This window comes from Lithobates pipiens, unplaced genomic scaffold (genome assembly GCF_037356315.1).
Source record: "Lithobates pipiens isolate NorthernLeopardFrog02 unplaced genomic scaffold, aLitPip1_a1.2 Scaffold_8, whole genome shotgun sequence".
NCBI lineage: Eukaryota > Metazoa > Chordata > Amphibia > Anura > Ranidae > Lithobates > Lithobates pipiens.
The window spans coordinates 135,221,466-135,243,150 of record NW_027507903.1 but is presented as its reverse complement, the minus strand read 5'-3'; the positions used below and the strand labels follow the sequence as shown (position 1 = coordinate 135,243,150).

The following is a 21,685-nucleotide window of genomic DNA, read 5'->3' as shown; positions in this document are numbered from 1 at the left end:
GAGAATATGCAAACTCCATGCAGGTAGTGTCCTGGTTGGGACTGAAACCAGTGCTGCAAGGTAGAAATGCTAACCACTGAGCCACTGTTATAAACGTTAGTCCATGCACAATGATTTAGCGGTGCGTCTATAGTATATTGTGAAACATTTCCCTTCTTAGCTGAGCACAGACACACCTGACCTGGCTGAGCCCTATACCTGCACACACCATAACACTGATGTCAGCCCAGCAGACTGCATGGAGGGAGGATCCTTGTCACCTGAATCTCTGTCCTGCCCTCTCACTCTGAGAAGAAGAATTTCTAACCAGGAAGTTCACCGCCCTCCTCCCCTTCTGCTTTCATAGGCAGCTTCTGCTTTTTGTATTTTGTGTTTTCAGTCATCGTCTTGGAAGTGCTGTCCTTCCTTCCTTCCAGGGAGCTGGCTGGAAGAATGGCTTCCCAGGAAAGCGTCCCTTTCTCAGCTTAGGGACACCAAGTCGCACCTGGAGAGCAGATCCTACGCAACAAAGAACTTTACACCTTGCTGGGCTCTGCATGCCTGGACCACCTGAGACGTACAGTAAGTACTACAGTAAGTGCCATTTGTTTGTTTTCATGAGCTGAATCATTGTTATTATACAAAGTCAGGTCGTAAATACCAGGCTTTTGTTGCAGCTGAAAAGAAAATGTCTTTTCAGATATGACTGGAGATTCCATGTTACCCTGAAGGGCTCATTCAGACAGGCGCAAAGAACCGTCCTTCATTCTGAGCTGCTTTTTGATGCGTGCATCCACTTTGGAGCTGCATGCAGGCAGGCCATAGAAACGCATGCAGACCCCACAGCTCTATGGGCACAGTCGGATATGCAGGTAGGAACAGGTGCACAGATCCAAACGCAGACGCTGTGCATCTGGATCCATGCACCCACCCTTGCCCACGAACAGGAGGTGATGTATTCTCTGTGGATTGCTTTTCAGAGGGGCACCAAGGGCAGTCCCATTCATGTCAATTGGGATGCAGCAGCTGCAGCTTCCAATCTGGCAGCCCTGTGGGTGTCCCCAAATGCAGTTTGATTTTGGGGACAGGCACCTATGAAAATGGGAGCAGCAGCTATGTTCATGCAGTCGCTGTGTCACAATTGACTTGAATGGGACTTCCTGCATTGGGATGCACGGGACATCTGTGTAGTATTTAATATGCTGTGACACCTGGGGCTGCTAGAATAGCAGAGGAGTGGCTGCATCTGATAGATTGCAGTCATAGTTCGTCCGATAATTTTTCACCTCCTTCAGTTTTTCAGATGAACTTCGTTGAATCAGGTCGTGCCGACGGAGTCGCCCACAGATCGAATTCAGGCCATGTATATCCAAATTAAAGGAGATCGTACAATCACACTTGTAATGTGTGGTGAGCTTTATTGTGAAATAGTATTGTAAGATCCCATACACACTATTAGATTTTCTGCAGATTTTTGTCTTCATATTTACCAAAACCATTTAGTACAAGGGCATGCCTGATTACATACCAATTGAAATTCTTAACCATTTCAGCCCTGGAAGATTTGGCTGCTTAATGAACAGGCCCATTTTTGCAATTCGGCACTGCGTCGCTTTAACTGACAATCGCGCGGTCGTGCGACACTGCACCCAAACAAAATGATGTCCTATTTTTCCCACAAATAGAGCTTTCTTTTGGTGGCATTTGATCAGAGCTGTGGTTTTTATTTTTTGCACTATAAACAACAAAAAAAAGAGCGACAAATTAGAAAAAAATCCAATATTTTGTACTTTTTGCTAAAATAAATATCCCCATTTTTTTTTTTTTTTTTTTTTTTTTAAGCAAATATTTTCTCAGTTTAGGCCGATATGTATTCTTCTACATGTTTTTGGTTAAAAAAAAAAAATCACAATTAGCGTATATTCATTGGTTTGCGCAAAAGTTATAGCGTCTACAAAATAGGGGTTAGATTTATACCATTTTTATTATTTATTTTTCACTAGTGATGGCGGAGATCTGCGATTTTTATCGGGACTGCGACATTATGGCAGACACATTGGACACTTTTCACACATTTTTGGGACCATTGGCATTTATACAGCGATCAGTGCTATAAAAATGCACTGATTATTGTAAAAATATCACTGACAGGGAAGGGGTTAACTGTGCTCCCTAGGTGTGTTTCTAACTGTAGGGTGAGGGGACTGACCAAGAGGAAATGACAGATCGTGGTTCCTATCTATTAGGAACTCACAATCTGTCTCTCCTCACAAAACAGAACACGGATTTGTGTGCTTACACACACACGTCCCTGTTCTGCCTCTCGTGCTCGCGAACGCTCGTGGCAGGCAGTCATCGCGACCGTCGGCCACCAGCATCGGCACTCCCGCAGTGCAGTGCCTGCTATCCCGTTTAAAGGAGCCGCCGGCTCGTGGGATCGTGCCGACCTGCTGCAGTATAATGACGGCAGCTGGTTGGCAGGTGGTTAAGATCAGACCTTATATTATATGGTTTTGGTAAATCTGAAGACAAAAATCTGCAGAAAATCTAATAGTGTGTGACCTTAGTCCTCAAAATGGTTCAGTTGTTCTTTGTTATCCATCAGGGAGGACCTACGTGTCCTTATCAACTTTTTCACCATCAGTGCTCAAATAGGGCTGTGTATGGCCACTTAAAGCAAAAAGACGTTGCTTTACATTTAGTGCGAAGTGTCCCTTGTGCAGGTGCCAGCTATCACAGTGGAAACTCTGACCCCCCCCCAAAATACCCCACAGTTGTAACTTCTGGTGCTGCGGGGGTTAATACTAGCACCGGACCTGTGACAGGCACTCATTAAGAGTGCCAACTATGTCTGCAAAAGTGATCTATGAATGGAGGACGTGGACCTTTTTTATTCATCCAGCTGTCCTCCTTGCATAGAGTGCTTTTCATTCATGGACGTTTTTAGTACAGCTTCAATGAATGGAGCAGGGGGGGGGGGGCAAAAAGGATGGATACATTTAGTTGTCTTGAGTACCTGTCACAGGTCCAGCACTGGTAACAATCCCAGCAGCACCAGAAGACTGTAGCTGCAGGTATAGGGAGACAGAAGACTTCAGATTTCCACTAGCCTAAGGAACATTCACATTAAACTGGTTGTAAAGGCAGACATTCTTTTACCTTACTGCCTTCTATGCAGTAAGATAAAAAAACATTCTGCATGCAGCCCCCCCCCCCCCCCCAAATACATACCTGTGCCCAATTTTGATCCAGCAATGTGCAGGATACCAAAGGCTCCCTTGGCTCTCTCCCTCCTCATTGGCTCAGACAGAACAGAGGAAGCATTGGTTTCTGCTGCTGTCAATCAAAGCCAGTGAGGAGGGTGCGGAGGCGGGGGCCCGAGCTCCACTCTGTGTGTCTTATGGAGTGGGGCTCGAGACCAAGCACATGCAAGTGGCTTCCTATAGTGGGTGCTTGGCGGAGTGCCAGGAGCACCAGCAGGGGACCTGAAAAGGGGAGGATTGTGGCTGCTCTGTGCAAAACCATTGCCTGAGCAGGTAAGTATAACACATTTATTATAATAATATAACTTTAAATGTAAGTAATGTCCCTTTTTTTTATTTTGTGTGTGTGTGTCTATCTCTCTGTTGTGCTCATACCTTTACATACCCTGGCAGAATTTATGATTTATTGGCCATTTTTCATAGAATATGAATGATAACACAAATGTTTCTTTCACTCATGGTTAGTGTTTGGCTGAAGCCATTTATCATCAATCAACTGTGTTTACTCTTTTTAAATCATAATGACAACAGAAACTATCCAAATGACCCTGATCAAAAGTTGACATACCCTTGTTCTTAATACCGTATATTGCCCCCTTTAACTACCTTTTCCCGCAGATTCTTTGACAAATCTTTTGCTTTCCCCATGACTCAGAATCCAGAAATGTCAGTGCAGCACTGGATGAAATATGCAAGGGCCTGTCAGGAGTCCAGAAACTCATTGACCTTTTATACACACACACTAATTACAAGCAAACAGATCACAGGTGAGGATAGTTACCTTTTAACAGCCATTCAAACGTGTGCGTGTGTGTGTGCGTGTGTGCGTGCGCAGTGCGCCCCAGTTGTCCTTTCGGCCTCACTTCAGTACATGCTCCAGAGTCCCGTTTGTTGTCAGTCGCAGTAGAGGCATGCCTCTGTCATGACATACATTTCATTAATTTCACTGTCGTATACCGTGCCCCAATTCGAATCGGTCGCATCCGAGATGCAGCGATTCGTTCCGGTGTGCCCCAGTTGTTTTTGTCCCCAGTTGGCCTGGTCTCATTTCATTCCATGCTCCACAGTTCGACTCGTCATTGTCATCTGACTCATCGTTTATCGCAGTCACGACCTGCCGATTTGTGCCTATATCACGGCAAACATTTCACTCATTCATTTCATACACTTGTCGCTTGAGTTGAATCCACTCATACCAACAATGCATTGATTCGCACTCGTCATTTCAGCTTTACAGGTATCGTTTGCATGTTGCCTGTCATTTCCCCCCAAGTCCGGCAGTCACTACAGATCGAATCCTTCGTGCTTCGAAGTTCAGCCAGGGTCTCGATTCATTTGTTAAAAACCTTTGCCTCACTGCTACTTCCCCTTATAGTCGCACAATCCGATGCATGTTGGTTTTGTTTCATACACTTTACAACCGGTTCATATCGGGATTCATTACATACAGTTACAAAGATTCGTGTCAGTTTCATTTCATACACGCTACAGCCTGATTCAAATCCAGTCGCCTCAGCGATTCGTATCGGGTTCATTTTGTACTCTCCACGGTCTGATTTATATCAGATTAATTTCATACACTCTACAACCGGTTCTTATCAGATTCATTTTATGCAATTGATTCGTATCGGATTCATTTTGGATTCATTCCATACACATCCAAGAACAACTCCAATCACAAACTTCTTGAAATCGCTGCAAGCATGCACCCAAGCATACACTCCCTGCAATCGTTGCAAACACATATCCAAGCACATACCTTTTGCAATCGCTGCAAGCGCGTATTCAAGCATATACTTCTTGCAATCGTTGCAAGCACGCATCCAAGCATGAACTTCTTGCAATCGTCGCAAGCAGATGTCCAGGAACAAACTTATTGCAATCATTGCCAACACGCAGTTCTGGCCTGCTCAGTAGATTGCTTTAGGAAAAAGGCCTGGATACTCCTAAATGTACATAATATAACGGGGTACTAATATTTATAGGTAAAGTTGATCCAGGGAAAAATCAGATTGCCTTTTGAGGGATCAGGAAGGAATTTTTTCCCCTGCTGTAGCAAATTGGATCATGCTCTGCTGGGGTTTTTTGCCTTCCTCTGGATCAGCAGTGGGTGTAGAATTGGGTATGTTGGGTTATACGATATTTTATTTATTTATTTAATTTTATGGATGGACTTCTGTCTTTTTCGACCTAGCTAACCATGCATCCTACCATAACTTCTTGCATTCGTCGTAAGCACGCATCCTGGCATAACTCCTTGCAATCGTTGCAGGCACACAACCTGGCATAACGTCTTGCAATCACGTATCTTGGCATAACGTCTGGCAATCATTGCAAGCACGCATCCTGGCATAACTCCTTGCAATCGTTGCAGGCAAGCATCCTGGCATAACTCCTTGCAATCGTTGCAGGCAAGCATCCTGGCATAACGTCTTGCAAGCCCACATCTTGGCTTAACGTCCTGCAATCGTTGCAAGCACGCATCCAAACATAGCTTCTTGCAATCGTTGCAAACACACATTTAAGCACAACTCCTGCAGTCTTCGCAAGAACATGCAGTAATACGAACTTCTCACTCACTGAGAACAGATCTCCAGTGACAAACTCCCGTGCAATCGTTGCAAGCACACGTTTAAGCACAATTTTTGCAATCATGGCAAGGCACGCAACTTAGCATAACTTCTTGCAAGCACATTCTCAGTGACACACAAACTGGCTACACATCATTTTCAGCGGCATTTAAATAGCCACTTGTCTCCAGTGGCACTTTTCATACAAGCCACTCATCGTTTCCTGTCTGTCATCTCTCCCTTAGGACAGTTGAGTTCAGCTTCTGTCCTGCACCAGCATAGTTGCCAACATTGTCAAAAAAAAAAATCGGGACACTTTTTTGGCAGTAGGCAGAGTTGTATTATAATTAGGGGGGGCATGCAGTTATAGGTGTGGCATATAAAAAGGTGAAAATGCAGCGTTTTGGTTTCCATAAAATAGTGGGTGTGGCTTACATGGGGGGCGTGGCTCAAATGGGTGTGGTTAGAGTCTGAGATGAATGCGGGTGGGGGGGGGAGGGAAAGGAGGGGGGAGAGGGAAAGGAGAGACAGCAGCCCCCTGATTCTACACCAGAATAGCAATATGTGTTTTCCAGAGTTTGACAATCGGCAGATAAAGATACTCCAAATATGATTGTTATGGCGTCGGGATGATTGAAGCACATTATTTCTATTATTAGATACATCACTAGCCACGTTGCCTGCCACCAGATTCCATCAGGTGTCCCAAGCGGAGTCTGTCCTTACATCAGGTGCCCCATCAGAGGTACCTTCATCACATCTGTGTCCATCAGCGGAGCCCCTCCTTACATCTGGTGCCCCTCTGACATCCAGACTGACCCCCCCCCCCCCCATCCACAGACCGGCCCTTACATCTCCAGACTGCCCCCCACAGACTGGCCCCGACATCCAAAGACTGGCCCCCACATACTGCACAGACTGGCCCCCAACAGGACATATGATCTCCTGTCCTTCAATCGGCAGCCATCGTTGCCGCGCTGACTTTGAACTGTGGCGCTGCCCACTGCTCTTCACACACACTGGCAGCGGGGGTGGGCGGCGCCACAGGTTCTCTATTGAAGACCAGCTTCTGGGCTTCTTAAAAATGGCATTGTCTCCGCCGGCTGCGGACCTCTAGCGGCCGGCGGCAAAAAACTGGAAATTTGAATTTTCCGGGACAAACCGAATTTCCCGGGACATATCCCAGACTATACCTAGTCAGTGTCCAGCATTTCTTATCCTTACAGGACCCGGAGAACCATCTGTCTTTATGGCCCATACAGTAAGATATCCCCTCTACGAGGCATGCAGAGTAGAGGTCGACCGTTATGGGTTTTTCTCTGGCCGATGCCGATATTTAGAAATAATGGCGACCGATGGCTGATAAATGATGCCGATTTTTGGGCCAATATGTTAGGCCGATTTTTATCCCCCTTCTTCTCATGAAATCTAACAGACACCTTTCCCACTGGGGCGTTTTTCAGGCGCTTTTGGGCTAAAAATAGCGCCTGTAAAGTGCCTGCAAAACGGCTCCCCTGCAGTCTGTGTGAAAGACAGAGTGCTTTCACACTGAGGCGATGCGCTGGCAGGATGTTAAAAAAAAAAAAAATGGTCCTGCAAGCAGCACGTTTGGAGTGGTGTATACCGCTCCTCCACCACTCCTGCCCATTGATATTAATGGGCACCACTGCCGAATCGCATGCAATGCAATTTGGCAGCGGTGCTTCACGGGCGCATTTAACCTCTTCCTCGGCCGCTAGCTGGGTTATATGTGCCCCACTAGCAGGCGAATAGCACCGCTAAAATGATGGTAAAGCGCCGATAAAACTAGCAGCGTTTTACCGTCAACACCTGCCTGCTCCAGTGTGAAAGCGGCCTTCATAAGTGATACAGAAAATTTCTTACATTTATTGAGCAAAACAAACCTCCAATCAGTTTACTTGTATGTATGATTTAGATAAAAAAAACAAAAAAAAAAAAAAAACTATATATTAAATAAGAACAGGTAGTCAAAACTTTTGTACAAAAAAAAAATGGGCTAACTTTACTGTTTTTTAGTGTTTGGGTTTTTTTTTATTTTTTAAATCATTAGTGTATTTTTTTCCCCCAAAAAATTATATTTGAAAGACCTCTGCGCAAATGCCGTGTGACATAAAATGTTGCAACAACCGCTATTTTATTCCCTAGGATCTCTGCTAAAAAAAAATATATATATATATTTCTTGGGGGGGTCTAAGTGATTTTCTGGCAGAAAATACAGGATTTTTACTTGTAAGCAACAAGTGTCAGAAAAGATTTCGTTTTTAAATGGTTAAACTGAGAACTTCTACACACAGAGCTGAGTTCATTCATTCAAGTGTAAACATTGCATCTCTTTACTCTTTTCTTGGCAGACTGCCCAGAGAGGAGGAAAGTCGCTTCTATGAAGACTCAGGCAACTTGCATTGACTTCTATTACAGAAGTAATTTGCAAGTCGCGCTGTAGTTCTAAATCTGCCTTTTTATCAGCACAATCGCCCAATGGCGATTAATTTAAAAACTGCAAATATCAGTCGACCTCTAATCAGCCCATAGCCAACGGCAAACGCTTGCCCATCACAACTGCCATCTTTAGGGACATGTAGAATCCTCGCACATTCCCCAGTCTAGTCATCCAAGTGGCCATCTACCTGGCCCTTTACGGTTTTCTACGGCCTAGACAATTTATCATTAGTGGCACTGGCAGCCAGGTACTATACAGACACCACTTGACATTTAAAGACCATTACATCCTTCAGCTTACGGTCTCCAACTCTTCATCCATACTTGGGGGGTGTACCAAGAAGCTGCTCCAGTCTCTCTTGAGAATTCTGCAATACGAGTCATTCCCCAGGGTCGATCTTTATGTCACGCTCCCTGATCTTCCTCACAGACACAGGACCCCTTTCAGATCCTTAATTTAGACGCCGCGGCAATAGCGGACCTATCAATGTCGGAAGGTTCCGTACTGCATGGATTGGTATAGCGATGTTTATACCATCTACGACACCCCTATCACTCCTGGTAGTGACGGATGCTGCAGCCTCCACAGGCTACGCTGCAATTTTTGGCCACCATTGGTTTACAGGACCATGGCCTCAGGGATACTCCTAAACCCTGGGTTTACCCAGACTTCCTCCCTCTTCAAGCTATACCCGATCATGACAGCCGCTCAACTCTGGGGTCATATCAGGAGAGGACAGGCCGTGGCTTTCACCACCGACAACCGGGCCGAGGCCGATATTGTTGATGAAGCCAGGTCTGGATCGCTCTCAGTTATGTCCTTCCTGCGCAGGCTGCTGCAATTATCATGGCAGCACCAGTTTAATGTCCACTGTACGTTCATTCCAGGTTGCCATCTTCCGAGACATGTCTACTATCTTTACTAGTTCGCCATTTGGCCTTCTCCCCAGCCTGCTCATACAAACAGCCATTTACTTAGCCTATTATGGGTTCTGATGGCCTAGCAAGTTCACCTTCAGCAATCCCGCAGGCCAAGTTCTGCGTAGTCATCACTTGGCTCGCTATCAACACCATTTCATCCTCCACCTTGCAGTATCTAAAACCCAATCGGGCTCCAGGATAGATATCCATCTCTATAAAACAAACAATGCCTGGTGTCCAGTAACCATACTCGACAACCTACTGTCACTCCTACCGGAACGCTCAAACTCTAGTCCCCTGTTAACTTTTCCTGGGAAAACCTTTGGGTTCCTGCCAGCTTTTCAAACACATGGGGGTTCTTCTACGCAGCCTACACCTCGACCCCAGTCCGTACCATGGTCACTCTTTAGTATTGGAGCAGCCTTGGCAGCAACTTGGCGTGGGTCCCAGATGACGTCAGGTGGAAATGGCACAAGCATTCACCAAACTTGCTCAAGTAATTAAGCTAAAACTAATAAAACGACACCCCTACCTGAATGTTTTTGCCCCCTTATTTTGGTATACCGACCAGGGCACACTTCAGGTCTATTTCATGTTGTAAGTCTATTTGTTCATATCCATATAGGCCATAGTGTGTATGTATATATATGTGTATATATATGTATATATATATATATATATATATATATATATATATATATATATATATATAATATATAATTTTTTTTTTTTTTACACACACTGCCTTGCAAAAGTATTCATACCCCCTTCACATTTTCCACATTTTGTCATGTTACAACTAAAAACGTAAATGTATTTTATTGGGATTTTATGTGATGGACCAACACAAAGTGGCACATAATTGTGAAGTGGAAGGAAAATGATAAATGGGTTTTCAAAATTTTTTACAAATAAATATCTGAAAAGTGTGGCATACATTTGTATTCAGCCCCCCGAGTCAATACTTTATAGAACCACCTTTCGCTGCAATTACAGCTGCAAGTCTTTTTGGGTATGTGTCTTCCAGCTTTGCACATCTGGAGAGTGAATTTTTTGCCCATTCTTTGCAAAATAGCTCAAGCTCTGTCAGATTGGATGGAGAGCGTCTGTGAACAGCAATTTATAACTCTTACCACAGATTCTCATTTTGGATTCATGTCTAGACCTTGACTGGGCCATTCTAACACATGAATGTGCTTTGCTCTAAACCATTCCATTGTAGCTCTGGCTTTTTGTTTAGGGTTGTTGTCCTGCTGGAAGGTCAACCTCCGCCACGTCTCAAGTCTTTTGCAGACTCTAACAGGGTTTCTTCTAAGATTGCCCTGTATAGTTTGGCTCCATCCATGTTCCCATCAACTCTGACCAGCTTGCCCTGACCCTGCTGAAGAAAAGCATCCCCACAAAATGATGCTGCCACCACCATGTTTCATGGTGGAGATGGTGTGTTCAGGGTAATGTGCAGTGTTCATTTTTTGCCACATATAGCGTTTTGCTATTATGCCTAATTTCAACAATGGCTTTCTTCTTGCTGCTCTTCCTTAAAGGCCAGATTTGGGGAGTGCTCGACTAATAGTTGTCCTGTGGACAGATTCTCCTACCTAAACTGTCAATCTCTGCAGCTCCTCGAGAGTTACCATGGGCCTCTTGGCTGCTTCTCTGATTAATGCTCTCCTTGCCCGATCTGTCAGTTTAGGTGGACAGCCATGTCTTGGTAGGTTTTCAGTTGTGCCATACTCTTTCGGATGATTGATGGAACCAGGGGCTTTGCTAGGTCTGCAAAAGATCAGGGGCTAGAGCCCATAGCAGCGATCACCAACCTTTTTGCAGGCCCGTGGGTGGGGGGGGGGGGGGGGTGGGGGTTGGGGGTGGCTCCAGTGGTAAGCCATATTTTGCGGGCAGTGGCTGGTGTTGGCGCTTCAATCATCATGAAACCATGGTTGATATGGTGTCAGGGTGTTTGAGGAGCATTGATTCTAATATATAATGAAGTGGTTCAACTCGCCATAATGCAGAATCAGTAGGAGCCCTGGGTGTGTCACTTGCCTTATCTCGAATCTGCCACCAAATGCAGCGTGTCACTTGCCACCATCGCCTGTCACCAGCTGCAGTTACTTGCCACGTCACCTGCCCCTAGATGTGGATTGTCGCTTGCCACTTTCACCTGGCAGCAGATGTGGATTGTCACTTGCCACATCTCCTGCCACCATTTGCAGGATGTCACTTGCCACGTTACCGGCCACCAGATGTGCCATCTCTCTGCTCCCTGCCGCATCTGACATTGAAGCACTGTGAGGGCAGAAGAGCGCTATGTATGGCAGGCAGTGAGAGATGATATCATCTCTCTGCTCCCACCGCACCTACTCCCACATTGAAGAGGCTCGGCTGTGAAGAGCGCTGATGTGGAGCTAGTGGTGAGAGATGTCATCTCTGCTTGTCTGCCCACTCACTTCTCTCTTCAGCCTGTCTCGTGCAACCAGCCCACCTGCCACAGTAACCATGGCCATGACCCGCTGGTTAGGCAGGGACCCTGCAGCAAGAGACTCGGGGCTATAGGACCGATATTTGGGGCTATAGCCCCAATAGCCACCCCCTAGCAATGCCCCTGGATGGAACAATGCTCTGTTACATAGTTACATAGGTGAGGTTGAAAAAAGACACAAGTCCATCAAATCTAACCTGTGTGTGTGTGATTATATGTCAGTATTACATTGTATATCGTTTTTTGAAACTATCGATGCTCCCCGCTGAAACCACCTCCTGTGAAAGGGAATTGCACATTCTTGCCACTCTTACAGTAAAGAACCCTGTACGCAGCTTAAGGTTAAACCTCTTTTCTTCTAATTTTAGTGAGTGGCCACATGTCTTATTAAACTCCCTTCCGTGGAAAAGTTTTATCCCTATTGTGGGGTCATCAATATGGTATTTGTAAATTGAAATCATATCCCCTCTCAAGTATCTCTTCTCCAGAGAGAATAACTTCAGTTCTTGTAACCTTTCTTCATAACTAATATCCTCCAGTCCCTTCATTGGCTTTGTTTTCTGTACTCTATTCATTTCCAAAAGTTTTTTTTTTCCCTCAGTTTAGGCCGATACGTATTCTTCTACATATTTTTGGTTAAAAAAATAAATAAAAAAATTGCAATAAGCGTTTGATTGGTTTGCGCAAAAGTTATAACGTCTACAATATAGGGGATAGTTTTATGGCATTTTTATTAATTATTTTTTTTTTTTTTACTAGTAATGGTGGCGATCAATGTTGTTGTTGTTTTTTTTTTTTTTTTTTTTTTCTCTTATATTGACCGACCGACACAGCTCCTCTATTAGACCATTGGGACGTCCCCAAGCAGTGCCAAATGAGGGGTGGGAAAAACCGCATAAAAACCTCATCCAAGTGGGAACTAGTAAAACTATACCCACAAAACAATAGTGCGTGGAAACCTCCACCACAAAATCAGGGTACCCTCAACAGGAGTGACTACCCACAACCGCACAAAAAAACAACCCGCCGAAGTAATGCAACAGTGCATTCTTAAAGGTACTGTGTTTTTATCGAAAAACCAGAAATACGAAAAAATATTGCATATTCAATTGCAACTATACAGCCGCCTGCAAAAACTTTGTGGCCAACCAGGCATCAGCCTATGCACTGACGTCTACCTTGTAGAACTTGGTAAACGTGTGGACAGACGACCAGGTCGCCATCTTACACACCTGAGCGACAGACACTTGGTGTCGGAAGGCCCAAGACGTTCCGATTGCCCTTGTGGAATGGGCTGTAACCGGAAAGTTTTCCTACACCTTTAAGGTGTAGGTTTGTACTACAATCTGTCTGATCCACCTGGAAATGGTGGCTGATGAGACCACCATGCCTTTCTTGGGACCAGCTACCGAGACAAACATCGAGTCTGACTTCCGAAAGGGAGCAGTGGTAGACAAATACACTTTCAGAGCCCGAACCACATCCAGAGTGAAGGTCCACCTCCTTAGGGTGTTTTGGCCTAGGACAGAGAGATGGTAACACAATGTCCTCATTAATGTGAAAAGCCGAGACCACCTTCGGTAGAAAGGACGGTTGCGAACGCAACACCACCTTATCCTTATGGACAACCAGATAAGGCGACTTGCAAGACAAGGCCACCAGTTCCGAAACCCTCCTGGCCGAGGTGATGGCCACTTTCTGGGAAAGAGTCAACAGGGGAAACTCCCTGATTTTCAAGCAGCGGGTCTTGAAGCGCCGATAACACCAGATTCAAATCCCATGGGGGTAACGGTGGACGCACTGGAGGGACTACATGACGAACCCCCTGAACAAAGGTACTCACTATAAGTGAGACGCCAGGGGTCGCTGAAAAAAGACAGCCAAAGCTGAAATTTTTGCCACTTAATAGTGCTTAACAACATTTTCTGGTCTACTCCTTGCTGAAAAAACAGCAGGATCCTGGATATGGAAAAAAGAGTGCGGATGCCAACCTTTCTCCGCACACATGGAGATGTAGGCCATCCAGGAACAATAATATATCTTCCAAGAAGAAACATTTCCATGCTCTCAACATAGTTGGGATCACCGAGTCCGACCGACCCCGGTTCCTCAACACCTGGCTCTCAATAGCTGTGCCATTAAAGCCGGCGATGGTAAAGTAGGATGGAGAATCTGACCTCGAGACAGAAGGCCACCAGACGCACCAGATCTGCGTACCAGGCATGCTGAGTCCAATCTGGGACCACCATTACTGGGATCCCCTCGGATTCCACTCTGCGAATCAGATGCGGTAACAGCTTCAGTGGAGGAAAGGCTGTGACCCCACAGAGCCACCAGCGCGTCTGACGCGTCTGCCCACGGATCTCTTATCCTGGACATGAATCTTGGCACCCTCCGATTGAGACGGGGGGCCAGAAGATCCACGTCTGGTGTGCCCCACCTCAGGCACAGTAACCTGAATATCTCTGCATGCAACGCCCATTCTCCTGGGTCCAGCATCTGGGGACTCAGACACTCCGCCTGCCAGTTCTCCACCTTGGGAATGTAAGAGGCCAACAAAACCAGTACATGTCGCTCTGCCCACCGAAGTATGTGAGCGACCTCCCGTGCCGCGGCTGAGCTACTCGCCCCCCTTGGTGATTCACATATACCACTCTCGCCCCCCTTGGTGATTCACATATACCACTGCAGTGGCGTTGTCTGACTGGATCCTGATCGGACGTCCTTGCAGTCTCATTGACCATGTGGAGAGGCACAGCCTGATCGCTCTCAGTTCGAGCAGATCGATTGGCAACTTGGATTCTTCCGTCAATCAGAGGCCCTGAGCCGACTGAACCCCCATTACTCCACCCCAACCGAAAAGGCTGGTGTTCTGTGTGATCACTGTCCACTTTTAGAAGTAGGAACGACTTTCCGGCCTAAATCACCAGGGACCTCAGCCACCAGATCAGTGATTCTCGGACTGACTGGCTCACCTGAATCTGACGATCCAGGGACAACTGAGATCTGTCCCATTTTGACAAGATCTCCTTCTGCAGGACTCTGGTGTAGAACTGAGCAAACGGTACAGCCCCAAAGGGGACCACCATGAGCTCCAGGACACGCGTGCAAAAGTAAAGCGACGACCACCTGCGGTTCATCCGGATCTAAGACTCTGCAGCTTGTCTGAAGGGAGAAAAACTCTCGCTTCCATTGAGTCTAGCAGCAAGCCTAGGTACTCCAAACGATGAGTCGGTAAAATCGCAGACTTCTTTAGGTTCAACAGTTACCCAAATTCTCGCAGTCTGCATGGTGATCGCCACATCCTCTAATTCTGAGGCGGAAGATGCTCTCAGGAGGAGATCGTCTAGATATCACACGATCACGACCCCATCTTGCCGTAGCAATGCCAAAACCGGAGTCAAAACCTTGGTAAAGACTTGGGGGGGGCTGATGCCAGACCAAAAGGGAGAGCCACAAACTGCTAGTGGGCTTCCCTGACTGCAAATCGCAGAAACTTCTGCTGTCACAGGCATATGGGTATGTGCAGGTACGCATCCTGGAGGTCCAAGGGCGCCAGGGAGTACCCTTGATGGAGTGCAGCAACTACTGGGCGACCTTATTCCATTCTGAACCTCTGCACTTTAAGTGATAGAGGGCTTTTAGGTCCAAGATTGGACGTACCCCTTCCTTCTTGGGAACTACAAGCATATTTGAGTAGAATCCCTGGGAACGTTCCGATTCCGGAACCGGTACAACCGCCCTGCGACTCAGCAGGTCCCTTACTGCCCCCAAGAGGGCCTCCAGGCGAACTGGGGATACGGGTATGCTGGAGAGGAAGAATAGCCTAAGGAAATCAGATCACAGGTCCATTGGTCGAAAACCGAGGGGACCACCAGGCTGCAAACTCCCAAAGGCGACCCCCCCCCCCACCACCCGAGACATGGGTGGGGACACACCTTCATGCGGTAGCCCTTATACTGGCAGGCTTGTTAGGCTTGTGGTTCCAGGGACATTTTTGTCCGTCCGTGGTCATCCTGTCGGGCTGGGGACATTATACCGAAGCTCCAGGTGGACTGAAAAGCCGTTAGTGAACGGAAAAAGGGGCCCTTGCCTACGGCTTGGCTACTTTGCCTTCCTGGCCTGTGGGAGTAGTGTACTCTACCACCGGTGGCATTTTTACTAATGCCATCCAAAGAGGCTCCAAAGAGCTGGTCGCCAAGGAGGGGAAGATCCGTCATGGCTTTTTTAGATGCCTGGTCAGCAGGCCAGCATATTAGCCAAATCAGGCGCCTCAGCACCACAGCTGACACTGAAGCCCTAGATACAGAAGGAGGGTATAAAGGGCCACGTCACAACGTACTTAAGGCCTTGCACTAGTTGGTCTGCTAATTTCGCGCAGACAGGAGAAGCCTGTTGCTCTCCCAATTTACGGTGCAAAAGTTTCGCCCGCACTGTCAGTTTCTGTGTCAAGTGCGGATGCCAGTACTGGTCGCACAGCGGACCCCACAACCGTAAACAAGGAATAAGCCACTGCCTCGGCTTTCCTGTCTGTGGAATCCTTAAATGCAGGAGTTCCCACTACCGGGATCATGGTTACTTATTTAACCTGGATACTGGAGGTCCACGACCGGAGGAGCCGACCACTTGTGAGAAGGCTTTCCTCAAAAGGGTAACGCTCCGCCCTGTGTCTTGGGACCAAAAAGGTCAGTTGCGTGCGACCCCACTCAATGTAAGTTAACTTGCAAATAAGTCAGATACGGGAACACCGTAGGTGAACATGCTGGCTTGCGGGACCCAAAAGGGACCGGTACAGCAACAGGGGGACCTGCTGGCTCCTGAATCTTCAGGGTATCACGCACAGCTGTGATAAGTGCTCCAACAAGCGCTTTGTCGCGCACAGACCCGGACGGGGGCTCATCCTCACTGTCCGAACGGTCCTGGTCAGCATCATCTGACAAGACAGAGCAGGGGTCACCAGCCTCAGCAGAGCCAGAGTCTGTGCCAGAGCTCTCCCCAGAGGACGGGGGTGGGGGACAGGGGCCATCTTATTGCACCCATATTCCCACGCACCGCCTTAATCTAGCAATGAATGAGTTGAGGACCGCTATCAGGGTGTCTATGGGCACTGCGCAGTCTGCAGGTGACCCGGTTGCCGTTGCCTGGACTTTGGGGGAAGAAACGCTAGCCATGCTGACCCTATCCTGTCTGACACCCGACTTAGGACAGTGACGGTCCCACCCTCCCTGCTGCCGCTGACCGAGGGGCTCATTCCCGCTGGACTCGCCACCCTGGGGAGTTCTGCGCTGTCCACAAGTGGTGCCTATAGTCCCTGAGTGCGCCCATGTGCAGAGAAAACCAAAAACTGAGTTGGAACGATTGCTAAAACGATCAGAAAAAATGCTCAGGGTTCCATAAATTGGCCGCTCAGCGTCCAGTACACAGAATGGAAACACAGGGAAAAAAAGTTTGTGAGAGCACATGAGCCATGCTGCTGTCAGGGAACACTGAAATATGTTCAGGCTTCCAGAAAATGGCCGCCAGTGCCTTGAATAGGAATCGCATAGAAAATGGCGGCTGAAGCGCAGACAGTCAGCCTGCTCTGCCCACACATAAAATGGCCGCCAAACATGGCCTTGAGGTAGATGTAAAAAAAAAAAACCTGCAAAGCCACAGCCCTGCTCCATTCCCAGCAGACCCTCACAGGCACCTTCCAGGGGTATACCATACAGGTCCAAGGACCACCGCCATTCAGCCAGCCCCCCCATGTTAGGTGAGAGCCCACAGAGAGCCCCTAGAAACACACACACCGCTCAGCAGCCACATGCAGCATTCCCCCCCTGAAGGGGGGAGGGAGGGAAGATAGGGACAGTGGAGAGAAGGTAGGGAGAGGAGGGGCCCCCGAATCGACCTCCCAGGGAATGCCCAGCTGCTCAGCCCCGTTACAACAGGGAGAGCTGTACTTACCAGTCCTGAAGAGCTGGGAGACATTCCATTGTAGATCTACTCCTGATCAGTACAGGGTAGCTACTGGCCTCGGCATACTGTGACGCAGACATCAGTAGCTCGGTTATAAAAGCTCACCGACCACCTCCTGGAGCTGAGGTATGTCGTGGCCTACCGAGCCGTAGCTGCGACCTGCACACGCTCGATGGCCGGACTGGAGAGACTACAAGGATAAGTGTCACCCAGCCGGCTGTTGATGGATCACAGAATCACTCATCTCGCGCAAAAAGTGCAGGGTTCCTAGGTCTGTCTCCTTCACTAGGCAAAATAAAACTGATTACTGCAAGGCAGGGCGGAGGGTTGATACCTAGGGGACTGCCCCCTGGGCAGAACTGAAAGTTCTGAATGTTGTGTTACAACTTTGCCTAGTGTCTCCTAAAGGGAAAGGTATACAACCCAATGGTCTGAGAGGACCTGTGTCGGTCGGTGAATATAAGAGAAAACAGATTTGTACATGCTGTCCCTGGTTTTACTGAGGCTGGCAACCCTGATGGGGGGGCCCCTTAGTGGCCCGGGGGCCAACGGGCAGTGCCTGAGTGGCTGAATGGTCAGTCCGCCCGTGTGTGTGTGTGTGTGTTTTTTTTTTTTTTTTTTAACTGTAGGGGGGCGTGGCTTGGCGTCTGACGTCACTGATCGTCTTTCCCTATAACGGGGAACAGACGATCAGTAACAGCCTCAGTAGGAAGCACAAGGAGAGGTTTGTTTACACTTACCTCTCCTCCTTCTTCAGCTCTGTGACCCGATCGCGGGACACCGGCTGTGATCAGGTCCCGCAGCCACGGTCACAGAGCTCAGGACCGGGTCGCAAGTCCACCGGCGGCGTGCTTGCGACACACAGCTGGGCACTTAAAGGGCAACGTACCTGTACGTGCTTGTGCCCAGTCGTGCAATTCTGTCGACGTACATCGGCGTGAGGCAGTCCTTAAGCGGTTAAAGAAGGAGCTTCAACCACCCTGTCAGATAAAAGCTGCTTGACCAGTGCCTCAGGCAATAGGCTGCAGTGCTGATTTGTATATTCTGAAAGCAAGGAAGTCTCCCCACTGTCAGAATACAATGGTGCAACTGGGAGGATTCCCCCATCCACTTCAAATGTGTGTATCAAGTCCTTTTTTTTTTTTGACTGCAACATTATGGCGGACACGTCTGACAATTTCTTTTGGCATTAATACAGCGATCAGTGTGATTAAAAATGTCACTGGCAGTGAAGGGGTTAAGTGTGACCTAATGTGTGGTTTTTACTGTAGGGGTGGTGGCTTGGCGTGTGACATCACTGATTGTCATTCCCTATGACAGGGAACAGACGATCAGTGACAGGCTCACTAGGAAGCAGGGGGAGAGGTTTGTTTACACTTACCTCTCCCCATTCTTTCAGCTCTGTGACCCGATCGTGGAGCGGTCACGGATCTCAGGACCGGGCCGCGCGCGCGACCCACGGCTGGGCTCTTAAAGGGCAACGTACCTGTACATGCTTGTGCCCAGCCGTGCCATTCCGCCGATGTAAATCTGCGTGAGGCGGTCCTTAAGTGGTTAAAGAGCCAATTTTAACCACTTGCCGACCCACTCGCAGTAGATGTATTGTGTGCAAGCAGCACAGCCAGGCACTTCCTGGTATTGCATATGTGCCTGCCCCCTGATGACCTGTGCTGTGATTGAAGACAGTATTGGTTTGGCAGCAAATTTCAGCCTATGATTTTGGCTGAAACCTGTGTCCAATCACAGCAGAAAGTTCTGTGTTTACAGACACATAGAACTCTGTGTACAGAGAACTGCAATCTGGCGGTTTCTTCTCTGAAAAGCAGGGAGTAAAAAATAGCCCGTTCACTAAGACCCCTTTCACACCAGGGCGTTTTGCAGGCGCTATAGCGTTAGAAATAGCGCCTGCAAAACGCCCTAAAGAAGCTGCACCATTGTGTGTAGTGTGAAAGCCCTGAGGGCTTTCACACTACAGCGGTGCGCTGGCAGGACGTCAGAAAAAAGTCCTGCCAGCAGCTTCTTTGGAGCGGTGAAGGAGCGGTGTGTTTACCGGTCCTCCACCGCTGCTGCCCATTGAAATCAATGGGGCAGCGCTGTAATGCCGCCGGCAAAACGCCGCTATTGCGGAGTATTGCCGGCGGTTTTAACCCTTTTGCGGCCGCTAGCGGGGGGTAAAAGCGCCCCGCTAGCAGCCAAAATGCGCCGCAAATCCGCCGCAAATCCGGCGGTAAAACGCAGCTAAAAATAGCAGCGTTTTACTGCCGACGCAAGGTGTGGTGTGAAAGGGGTCTTAGAAAAACTTGTTAGGCACACAGCTAACACTTTGATGTTAATCCCTTCCCAGTCAGTTAATCCCTTCCCAGTGTTATTAAAACAGTATTATCACTGTATTAGTGTCAGTTAGTGACCCTCCCGGCCAGTGCCAGATTGCCCACCACACTATCGCAGTCACACTATAAGTTGCTGATCACCAGTATAGCGTCTATAGCTATGTATATTCCAGTATATATACCATAGTTTGTAGAAGCTATAACTTTCACACAAATCAATATACAGTTATTGGGATTTTTTTTTTACCAAAGATATGTAGCAGAATACATTTTGGCCTAAATTAATCACAAAATGTTTATTTTTTTTAAAAAAACATTTTTGATTCTTTTTTATTTATCTAATAAGAATTAAACCCAGTGGTGATCAAATACCACCAAAAGAAAGCTCTATTTCGTGTGAAAAAAAAAAAATTATCCAAATTAAATTTTGCATACAGAGTTGCTTGACCTTGCATTTAGCAGTTATTGTAGCACAGCGCTGAAAAAATTTAACCACTTAAAGACAACCTTTTTCTGACATTTGTTTCCTACAAAGCTAAAATCATTATTTTTTGCTAGAAAATTACCTGGAACCCCCAAACAATTATATTATATTATATATATACTGTGTGTGTGTGTGTGTGTGTGTGTGTGTGTGTGTGTGTGTGTGTATATATATATTACATTTTTTTTTTTTTTTTTTTTTTTTTTTTTTTAGCAGAGACCCTAGAGAATCAAATGGCGATTGTTGCAATATTTTATGCCACACTGTATTTGCGCAGTGGTCTTTCAAATGCAATTTTTTGGAATAAATACACTTCAATGAACTTAAAAAAAAAATTAAAATAAAACTAAACAGTAAAGTTAGCCCAATTTTTCTTTTTTTTTTTTATAATGTGAAAGATGATGTTACGGGGCAACCTTCATGCTCTAGGTTTAGGAGAATTGTGTAAGTATAACGCTTTAATTCCTACCAAAGTATTTTTGTGACGTGTTTTATGCTTTACAAAACACAAAAAAAAATTATCGCAAAGGTGTGACCCAAGCTTCACTGTATATTCAGCAGAGTGGGAAGTGTTCTTGATCAGTCTGTGCTACTGTGAAGGTTGAAGACTTGGTTGTACTGTGAATCACAAGCGTGGCTAAACTGAATTAAAAATCCTGTGGCAGGAAACCGTTCCTACATGTATTTTAACTGTTCGTTTAGCTGCTTGCCTAGAATTCTGCTGTGTAAAAAAAAAAAAAAAAAAAAAAAAAAAAAAAAAAATTGATATACAGAAAACCTGGTATATCAAGAGTGAAAGCTTTTCTTTCAGACTTTTGATAGATGTATATATATCATTTTTTTTTTTTTATTTTTTTTTTTTTTTTATAGGTGTTGGTATGAGGAATAATTCTGGGGATTCTGGTAAGGTGAATATTTGGGGAAACTGTTTATTATTTTTTACTGGAGAAGATATTGGTGCCTTGGCAGGAGTGTGAGTGCATGTACTAACTTCATTCCACAGTTGCATAGAAAAACATCACCTGTTATTCATCAAATGAGACTCATTATTATAAAATGATGCGTCATAAAAAAATGTAATTAAAACAAAGGAAAGCTTCATGCAGGTCACATGGTGGAATTCCCATGTTACACTAATTCTGGATGCCTGTAATTGTTGGGAGTCTCCATAAGGACTAAAAATAATACTTCTTTCATCAGGAGTATTCTCGTCATCTTGTGCTAATGCAGAAACTAGCAAG

At 46.6% G+C, this 21,685-nt stretch overlaps 1 protein-coding gene across 4 annotated transcripts in view; it reads left to right on the top strand.

Moving 5' to 3' along the window:
* Positions 1-298: 298 nt before the first annotated feature.
* Positions 299-21,685, top strand: part of IRF5 (interferon regulatory factor 5) — an 84,023-nt gene continuing 62,636 nt past the window's right edge. Inside the window, exons 1-2 of one of the 4 annotated variants that reach the window (XM_077472534.1) lie at positions 299-561; positions 21,315-21,352. The gene's annotated coding sequence lies outside the window, so the exon portion shown is untranslated. Of the gene's footprint in view, positions 574-21,314; positions 21,353-21,685 lie in introns of all 4 variants that reach the window. The other 3 variants (XM_077472533.1, XM_077472532.1, XM_077472531.1) reach the window with 3 other exon arrangements.